This window comes from Aristolochia californica, unplaced genomic scaffold (genome assembly GCF_029961685.1).
Source record: "Aristolochia californica isolate CCGP_79_NKW_82.1479 unplaced genomic scaffold, dmAriCali1.0.hap1 SCAF_14, whole genome shotgun sequence".
Lineage (NCBI taxonomy): Eukaryota > Viridiplantae > Streptophyta > Magnoliopsida > Piperales > Aristolochiaceae > Aristolochia > Aristolochia californica.
Genome location: NW_027181815.1, coordinates 20,974,831 through 20,983,229, shown reverse-complemented (window position 1 = coordinate 20,983,229; position 8,399 = coordinate 20,974,831).

Genomic DNA, 8,399 nt, shown 5'->3' with positions numbered 1-8,399 from the left:
GGACTCTACTATCTTCCTCTATTATAAATAGAGGTTCATGTACTCTTTATTGGCCTTGGATCTTTGCATGCATAACTCTATTAAAGGCTTTAAAGAGTGATGAGATGTCATCTGAGGCAAGATTTTCTAAAAATTTAGCAGCATGTATCTGCCGTTGTTGTTCTCGAAACTCCTTTTTATCTGTGATGAATGGGTGAAAGATACTAATTTCCTATAGGATGTTTTGCAACTCACTGTACTAGTTAGTAACCATTCTTTCACCTTGGTTGAAACTGAACAGTTTAGTTGTATACTTGTGAACTCAAGACAAACTCATACACTTAAGATAAATTACTTTCTTGTGCATATAAAGCTTCCAAGGACATCTACATTTCCTTGGCTGTTTCACAATTTACTATTTGACTCCTCAATTTTGAATCTATACTATTGAGTAGCCAAGTCATGACCTGGCTATCCTCTACTAACCAATCATCTGTGATATGAATTGGTGGACCATCTCTAATGAAATTTTACTTCTGTTTGGTTTTAAGGTAGATATGTATTGACTTAGACCAAACTTTTTGTATTAATTAGAATAGTATCTTTCTCTTCAAAACCTCAAAATTTCCTTGTAGGAGTGATTATCTCACAAGAGTTAGCCATAAGGAATAAAGAACAGTCAATACAACCAAAAAATAGCTTTATCAAACTTGATATTTGTGTAGTCTGTGAGCCCCACTTTGAATATAGTTCATTCTCTTCTTATTAAACAAGCCATGAATACAATTACAAGATTGCCTCTTAGAGCTAGAATCTTAGAAAACTTGAAAAAAAAAAAAGAATTTGCATCCTTCTAATGACTCTCTTAGAAGTTCAATTTCTACAAAACTGATGCTAGGAAGAAGGTCAAAAGTGGTTTCTTTTATCTTATTTTTAGTTTTTTGAGGAATTTGATTGCCTAATGCTAATTTCTTAATACTTTAAAATGCAATATGTTAGTGCTTTTAGTAGGTAATTCGAAGCCTCATTAGACCTTTAACATATTTGCTTATTTGAAGCATGCAAAAAAGTTTTTTCTTTCAAACTTATATTAGGTTCTTCATTAGTTGCATTATGGAAAGTTAGAGATGCTCTCGTCCTGATTTTTTTGGCCTAGGACACTGCTAGAGACATTCTCAAGAAAGCTGCATGTGTGACTGTGATTGATGATCGTACTTCAAATATCTTTCCTACCACTTTGGATGTCTCTCTCTCTCTCTCTCTCTCTCTCTCTCTCCTACACACTCAGACTCACACTTGTAAGAGGAAAAAACAAATTGTGAACAAGCTTTGTATTGATAGGTATCATACAAAGATGATGTTGATGTGTGACGAATACAACAAGATGTTTCTCAGGATGGGAATCATGGGTAAGATGGTTTTCAGCAGCCTAATTCAAAGAAAAACACTTCAGCATTGGATATTTCAACTAAATTTTTTGGACTGGCATAATATAAGTGAGAGTAAAATCACTCCTAGTCGTAAGACATCACTCCATGCTCTAGTCAAATAATTCATGCTGGATGTTGGGCACACTCCTATCTTTTGTATGTAGTGGGTCTATAAGCAGTGCTCAAAAGTGTAATAAAACTCCTCCATCACTGTGCCCCTCCACATGACACTGACTCTCAAATGGTAGGAGTAATAAATGTCAATTATGGGAGGGGGGGGGGGGGGTTACGGGTAATCACTTGAAAGATAATATTTTGGGGCCACCAGGTGATTTCTTATTCATCAAAATAACTAATGCTGATAACAATCGACAATTGAAAAGTCCTACAATAATAATGTCTCAACCAAAGAGACACAATAGCACTAGTTGAAATGGGCCTGGACCCAATAACACGTACCAAATAATGAAAATCCAAGGACCCATAAAATAATCCATTGCGAGTCCATTAGAAGGTTGTGCACTAAATAATATGCTGACCAAGGAATAAGCTGCCAATACTTCAAAATAATAATCCAATTGAAGACAAAGAACCGAGTCGTATTGAGTCAAATAGTAGACCAATATAGCTGAGTCAAGGAAAAAATATGTATAGAACTCAGAACCCGGACCATATAACTGAGGCAAAAAATAAGTAGGCCAAGTCAGGTTGACCCAGGCCAAGTTGGCCTGAACCGAGTTAACTCGGTAGAACAGAAGCAACCTCGGGTTGGCATGTTCTCTAGGTTAACTCGGCCCAGTCCGGGTTTGGCTGAATCGGCGCTGCATTAAAATTTTCCTAACTTTGGAGAATTAAATCATCAATAATGATGTCATCTTCAGTGGAAATCATGGCATATTCGTCCTCCCGTGGAAACCAAGCACAATACTCAGATTCACAGCTGGAACATGATACCTTTGGTTTCTTTTTAGCACTCCAAGAAATCAAATTGTCTCCAAGATGAATGGAGTAACTTGAGGTGGAGCGACAAGTATCAAGACAGCCAGCCTAGTCACCATCAGAGTAAACAAACTAGAGTGCCAAGAGTAGCGGATGGGAAAAAGGTAAGGCCAAAGTGAATGGTACCTTTGACATAGCAAAGAATACGTATAAAAAAAAGAAAATGATCTCCAGTGGAAGCATGCAGGAATTGGTTAACAGAGTTGACTACTTGGGCTATGTCATCGTCAAGTATTGAAGGGCAGCAATGAGAGACTTGTAGAGAGTGGGATCCGAAAAAAGAGAACCATCTGCGGACAGATGCTGTGAGATGACTTAGGTGTAGGAACCTGTTTGCTATCAAGTAGCTGACACCACCAAGCCCTCGAGATGACTGATGAATAATCCATCAGTAGTTGGTGAAGCTTCAAGACCAATAAAGTAATTGAGCGGACTGATCCAGGATGGATGTGTTATTGGATATATGAGCGGAAGCCCCGGTGTCCAAGAACCAGTCGGAGGGTGCAGATTCAATGAGAATGCACGATCCAGTGGAACCCTCGACAAGATGGGCATGAGACTCATTGGACACACTGCGGCTATAAAGTTGGTTGCATCAATCTGTTACGGTCCCGGGACATGGATCGAGTAACACGGCGTGGGATTTGTGAATCCAGCACTCAGAATTTACTCACTTCACGTCAAGGGTCTGTGTATGAGTATTTCTCCTTAACCAGTGCTTGGCCAGGAGGAAAGATGTTAGGCTCTCTAGCCATGGATCGAGTCACCCGGCGATCTCCTCTAGCTTCCAGATTGAATGACGAAGAAGGGAAGGATTTGGGGTTCTTGGAACGCCCAATGGTGAAGGACTTGAGCCTTGAAAGGAGCTCCAACCTTAGGCCTCTTTAGAGAGAGAACCTGATCTCATTTAGACTAATGATCAATACTTGTTTTCATTCAATCACTTGACGCCCTAAATAGGTCAAGGAAAACATCAAAGGTTCTATAATTACAATTAGACCCTTATGGAACTTCAAATTACAATTAAACCCCTAAGGTACTGAAATACAAGTTTACTCCATCTCTTCTCTTCTCCGGTTAGCCACTCTTGATGCTATGGAGTCCATAACATCACCCCCCTCCTGAAGAAAGTGTTTGTCCTCAAGCTCGAAAGTGGGAAATAGAGTCTGGAAGGACTCGAGTGTCTCCCAAGAGGCTTCTATCAATTCCTTGTCAGTCCACCGAACCAGCACTTCCCAAGCGTTGTTAACTCGCCTGGCTTGAAGGATCCGAGCGGGCTTGGGCATGGACCTGCCATCTTTGAGAGGAGGCAGAGGGGTATGCAGTAGTGGTGAGTCTCCCTTGAACGGCTTGAGAAGGGAGACGTGGAAGACGTCATGGAGCTTGGCGTCTGGTGGTAGTTTCAAACGATACGCCACAGTGCCAATACGTTGCATGATCTGGAATGGCCCATAAAATTTTGGAGAGAGCTTATGGCGTTTGATGGCTGCAAGAGATAGTTGGCGGTATGGCTGAAGTTTGAGCCAAACAAATTCTCCAGGTGCAAAGGAAAGGGGACGATGTCCTTTGTCATAAGTATGCTTCATAGTTGCTTGTGAACGTTGTAACCGAAGGCGGACTTGAGTAAGCATTGTATCTCTGTCAGTTAATGCTTGGTCCAATGCTGCTACCCGAGAAGACCCCGGTTCAGAAGAAAGTAGTTGCGGAGGTTCGCGTCCATAAACAACTTGAGAAGGGGTAGTACCCAGTGCGGTGTGGTATGAGGTATTATAACAATACTCCGCCCATGCTAACCAACGAACCCACAGTCGGGGCGTGTCCCCCACAAAGCACCGCAAATACATCGCCAATGTGCGGTTAACCACCTCTGTCTGGCCGTCTGTTTGAGGGTGGTATGCTGAAGAAAAAGCTATCTTAGAGCCATGGAGCTTAAATAGTTCCCCCCAGAATTTACTGGTGAAGATAGCATCATGGTCGCTAGTGATGGTCTCCGGAAGGCCATGGAGACGGACAATATTATCCATGAAGAGCTGAGCGACTTGTGTTGCTGTATACGGATGGCTGAGGGCCATAAAGTGGGCATATTTTGAGAACCGGTCGACCACAACAAGAATAACAGATTTCCCTGCAGAAGGAGGAAGACCATCGATAAAATCCATTGAGAGATCTGCCCATACCTGTGAAGGAAGTTGAAGTGGCTGGAGCAAGCCGGCGGGTTGTAAGGATTCAGACTTATTCCTCTGACAGATCTGGCACGCTGCAACATACTTAGCAATGACCCGCTTCATACCGCTCCAATAAAATTCCCAACTGAGGCGGAAGTATGTTTTCTGCTGGCCCTCATGTGTACTATCATGAAAGGAGGTAATAATGGCAAGAAGGAGTACCGACGAAGGATGAAGATATATGCGTCCTTTATACATAATGAGACTGTCCTGTAGTGTCCAGTTCTTGTCCTTGGAATGGTTTTTGATTTGAACTTGTAACTCAAGGAGATCTGAATGATGGCTAGTATCCTGACGGATTGTGTCCAGCAAAGGGGACTTGGGGTGGCTCAATGCGTGCAAATGTGAATCCTCTAGTTCCCGGCGGGACAAAGCGTCTGCTGCCCTGTTGAGATAACCCGGTTTGTATTCCACCTGAAAATCGAATTCCATTAATTTGCTGAGCCAATGTTGTTGTGGGGATATAGTAAGGCGCTGCTCCAATAAGTATTTGAGGCTACAGTGGTCTGTCCGGATCACAAAAGGTCTGCCCCACAGATACGGCCTCCAATGTTGCACAGCTTTGGCCAAACCGATAAGTTCTCTTTCATACGTGGCTAACTTGTGATGGTGAGGAGCGAGATGGCGGCTGAAATAGGCAATGGGGTGACCCTGTTGCTGCAAGACGGCACCTATCCCTCCCCTGGATGCATCGCATTCTATGATGAAATTTTTGGCAAAGTTGGGCAATTGGAGAACTGGTGCTGACGCTAGTGCCTGTTTTAAGTGGTTAAATGAGGAGTCTGCCAACTAACACCACTGAAAGGCATGGTGTGCCTGCGTCTATTACTAGTGACAGAGATGCCATCTTCACGAGTACTTTCTGGAAGGAACTCTTCAAACTGTAAGGAACCAAGTTGGCCTTCTCTTCCGCCTACCACCTATAGACCGATGGCTAGACCGAGGTAGTCAATCATACCATTGAGATGTACCTCCGTTGTTTTGTGGGAGACTCGCCTAAATGGTGGATTAGATGGTTGGCATGTGAAAATTTTTGTTATAATACCTCCTACCACAACGCACTTGGCACAACTCCTTTCAAGATCATGTATGGCAGAGATCCACCCCGGTTCTTATCATATGAACCTTGCTCTTCCAAGGTGGCCACCCTTGACTAGGCTTTAGCATAACGGGATGCCATGCTCAGCCAGATGCGCACTCATCTCCAAGATGCACAACAAGCAATGAAACTCTATTATGATAAACACCACTGTCACATGGTATTTTCTCCAGGGATTATGTGTGGCTTCGTCTTCAACATTACCGGCAGCTCTCCCTTATGGCCTCCAAGTGTCCCCTAAGTTTTATGGGCCCTTTCCAGTGCTGGAACGCATTGGCACAGTCGCCTACCGTTTGCAGCTACCACCCGATGCTAAGCTCCATGATGTCTTTCACGTCTCTCGATTGAAGGCCTTCATTGGAGACTCTCCATTGCTCCACACACCCTTGCCGCTGCTATAGGAGGGAGGGGTGCTTTCCACTCCAACTCAGGTGTTGCACGCTCGTAGAATTCAGGGCGATTGGGAGATTTTAGTGCAGTGGGCAAATAGTGAGCCCATGGACACTACTTGGGAGCCCTTGGTGTCTTTTAAGGCTCTCTACCCCATTTTCGAGCTTGAGGACAAACTCTTTCTCCAGGAGGGGGGTGATGTTATGGACTCCATAGCATCTAGGGTAATAAACAGGCGTAGGAATTAAATTATGGAATTTACTTTTATGTATGTTGGTTTGGTTTAATTGTAATTCTCGTGAACTTGGTGACCCTCGGGTCGAGTTTGTCATTTGCGCCCCTATTACTATTTATAGGGAAGAAGGGCTTAATGAAAGCAAGCATTAAATCAATTAGAAAGTAGAGGTCGGATTCTCCCTTCTAAGGTCCAGGTTGGGCCTCCTCCAAGGCTCAACTCGTTCTTCACCATTGCACGCACTAAACATAGGAAACTCATTCCCACGTCAAGAGCAAACCTGGAGGAAAGAGGAGGAAGAAGGGTGACAAGATCCATGGCAAGGGAAGACCCTAACACTCACCTCCAACACTCTCTTGCTGGCCAGCAATGCCATAAACTCTCCTCCAGGTACTTTGGGCCATTTTTTATCCTCAAGCGAATTGGAAAGGTTTTTTATTAGCTACACCTTCCAGCCAATGCCAAGTTTCACAATGTCTTTCATGTATCCCTCCTTAAACCATTTAAAGGTGCAACACCGCCAACTCCTTTCCTTCCTCCGGTGGATGACGAATGAGTTATCCTTTCTCCAGCCTCTGCATTGCATGCTCGACTTATTAATGCCTAGTGGGAGATTCTCGTCCAATGGATCGACATAGAACCAACACCAGCTACTTGGGAAAGCTTTGACAACTTCAAGCAAGTCTACTTCGAATTCGAGCTTGAGGACAAGCTCTTCCTCGAAGGAGAGGCAAATGTTGTGAACTCAATAGCTGGCCGAGTCATTCATAGGCATGGTGGTTGAGTCAATTACTTAGTCATTAAGTTAATTTTCTTTTCAATTTAAGTACCATGAGGGGCATATTTTTAATTTTTGTGCTCTTGAACCTTGTTAGTGTGAACCCTACTTAGGGGTGTAAGGAATGGTAAAGGTCAAGTCTTGATTTACCTAAAAAAGGGATTGGCGTTCTCCTCAACGAACCCTAGGATTGGAGTTCTCCTCAATGAACCCAAAAGTCCAAGTTCCCTTCAACGAACCTGCTTTATCTCTTCTCTTCTTGTTCTAAATCGTAGGACCCAACACTGGATCCTTCCCCACAATGCCATGTTACAAGATCCATGATCGGGGACTGTTGGAAGACAGGGCCCAAGCCCACACGACCAAAGAAGACTCACATATTGAAGTGTATTAGAAGATGGAGCCATGACCATCAGACCAAGGAAGACTCATGAACCCAAGAGAGATTGAAGACGGGCTCAAGGCCCATAAATCAAGGAGAAGGTCCATAGACTCATATACATTAATGGCAGGATGGTAAATAAAAGGTCATCTCATAAAGATGACATTCATGTAATTAAGTAAAGTTCCAGGGTTAAAACCTGTTAGGTTCCCTTGCCATGGATCTTGTCACTCAGTGTTCCCCTTGAGGTTCCAGTTTGTAAGATGGAGAATGGCGTGAAGAAGCCTCCTTGGGGTCATTGATTTGTTGAAGAGCTCAAAGTTAGATGGAGTGATGAGTACATGAGGGAAGAGGAGCTTAGTGAGAGTGTTAATCTATCTTGGCTACTGTATTCTAACTTAGGAAAATGTTTTCCTTCATTTCAATATTGTCCTCTTTATAAACCAAATAAGGGACGCTGGCCACACTTTCACCATATTACAAAATGACCTACCAGATTACAAGATTACCCTTCACTAAGGATGCTGGAAGGAACCCTAGCCAACACTTATGCCAGATTACAAAATGACCTGCCAGATTACCAAATTACCCCTCACTAAGGGATGCTGGCCAATAACACTTCACACCCAGATTACAAGGGTTCCCCATGATTAATTACAATAGTACCTCTCATGACTTAACCTGAATCTAACAACAATTAAGTCCTATGCCTAGCAGAGACTCTTGATGCTATGGAGTCCATAACATCACTCCCCTCCTGGAGAAAGAGTTTGTACTCAAGCTCAAAGGCTAGGAAGAGTTCTCTAAATTCATCCAATGGCTGCTAAGAGGCCTCCACCGGATCCGTCTCCGCTCAACGGATGATCAGTTCCCAACAATCAT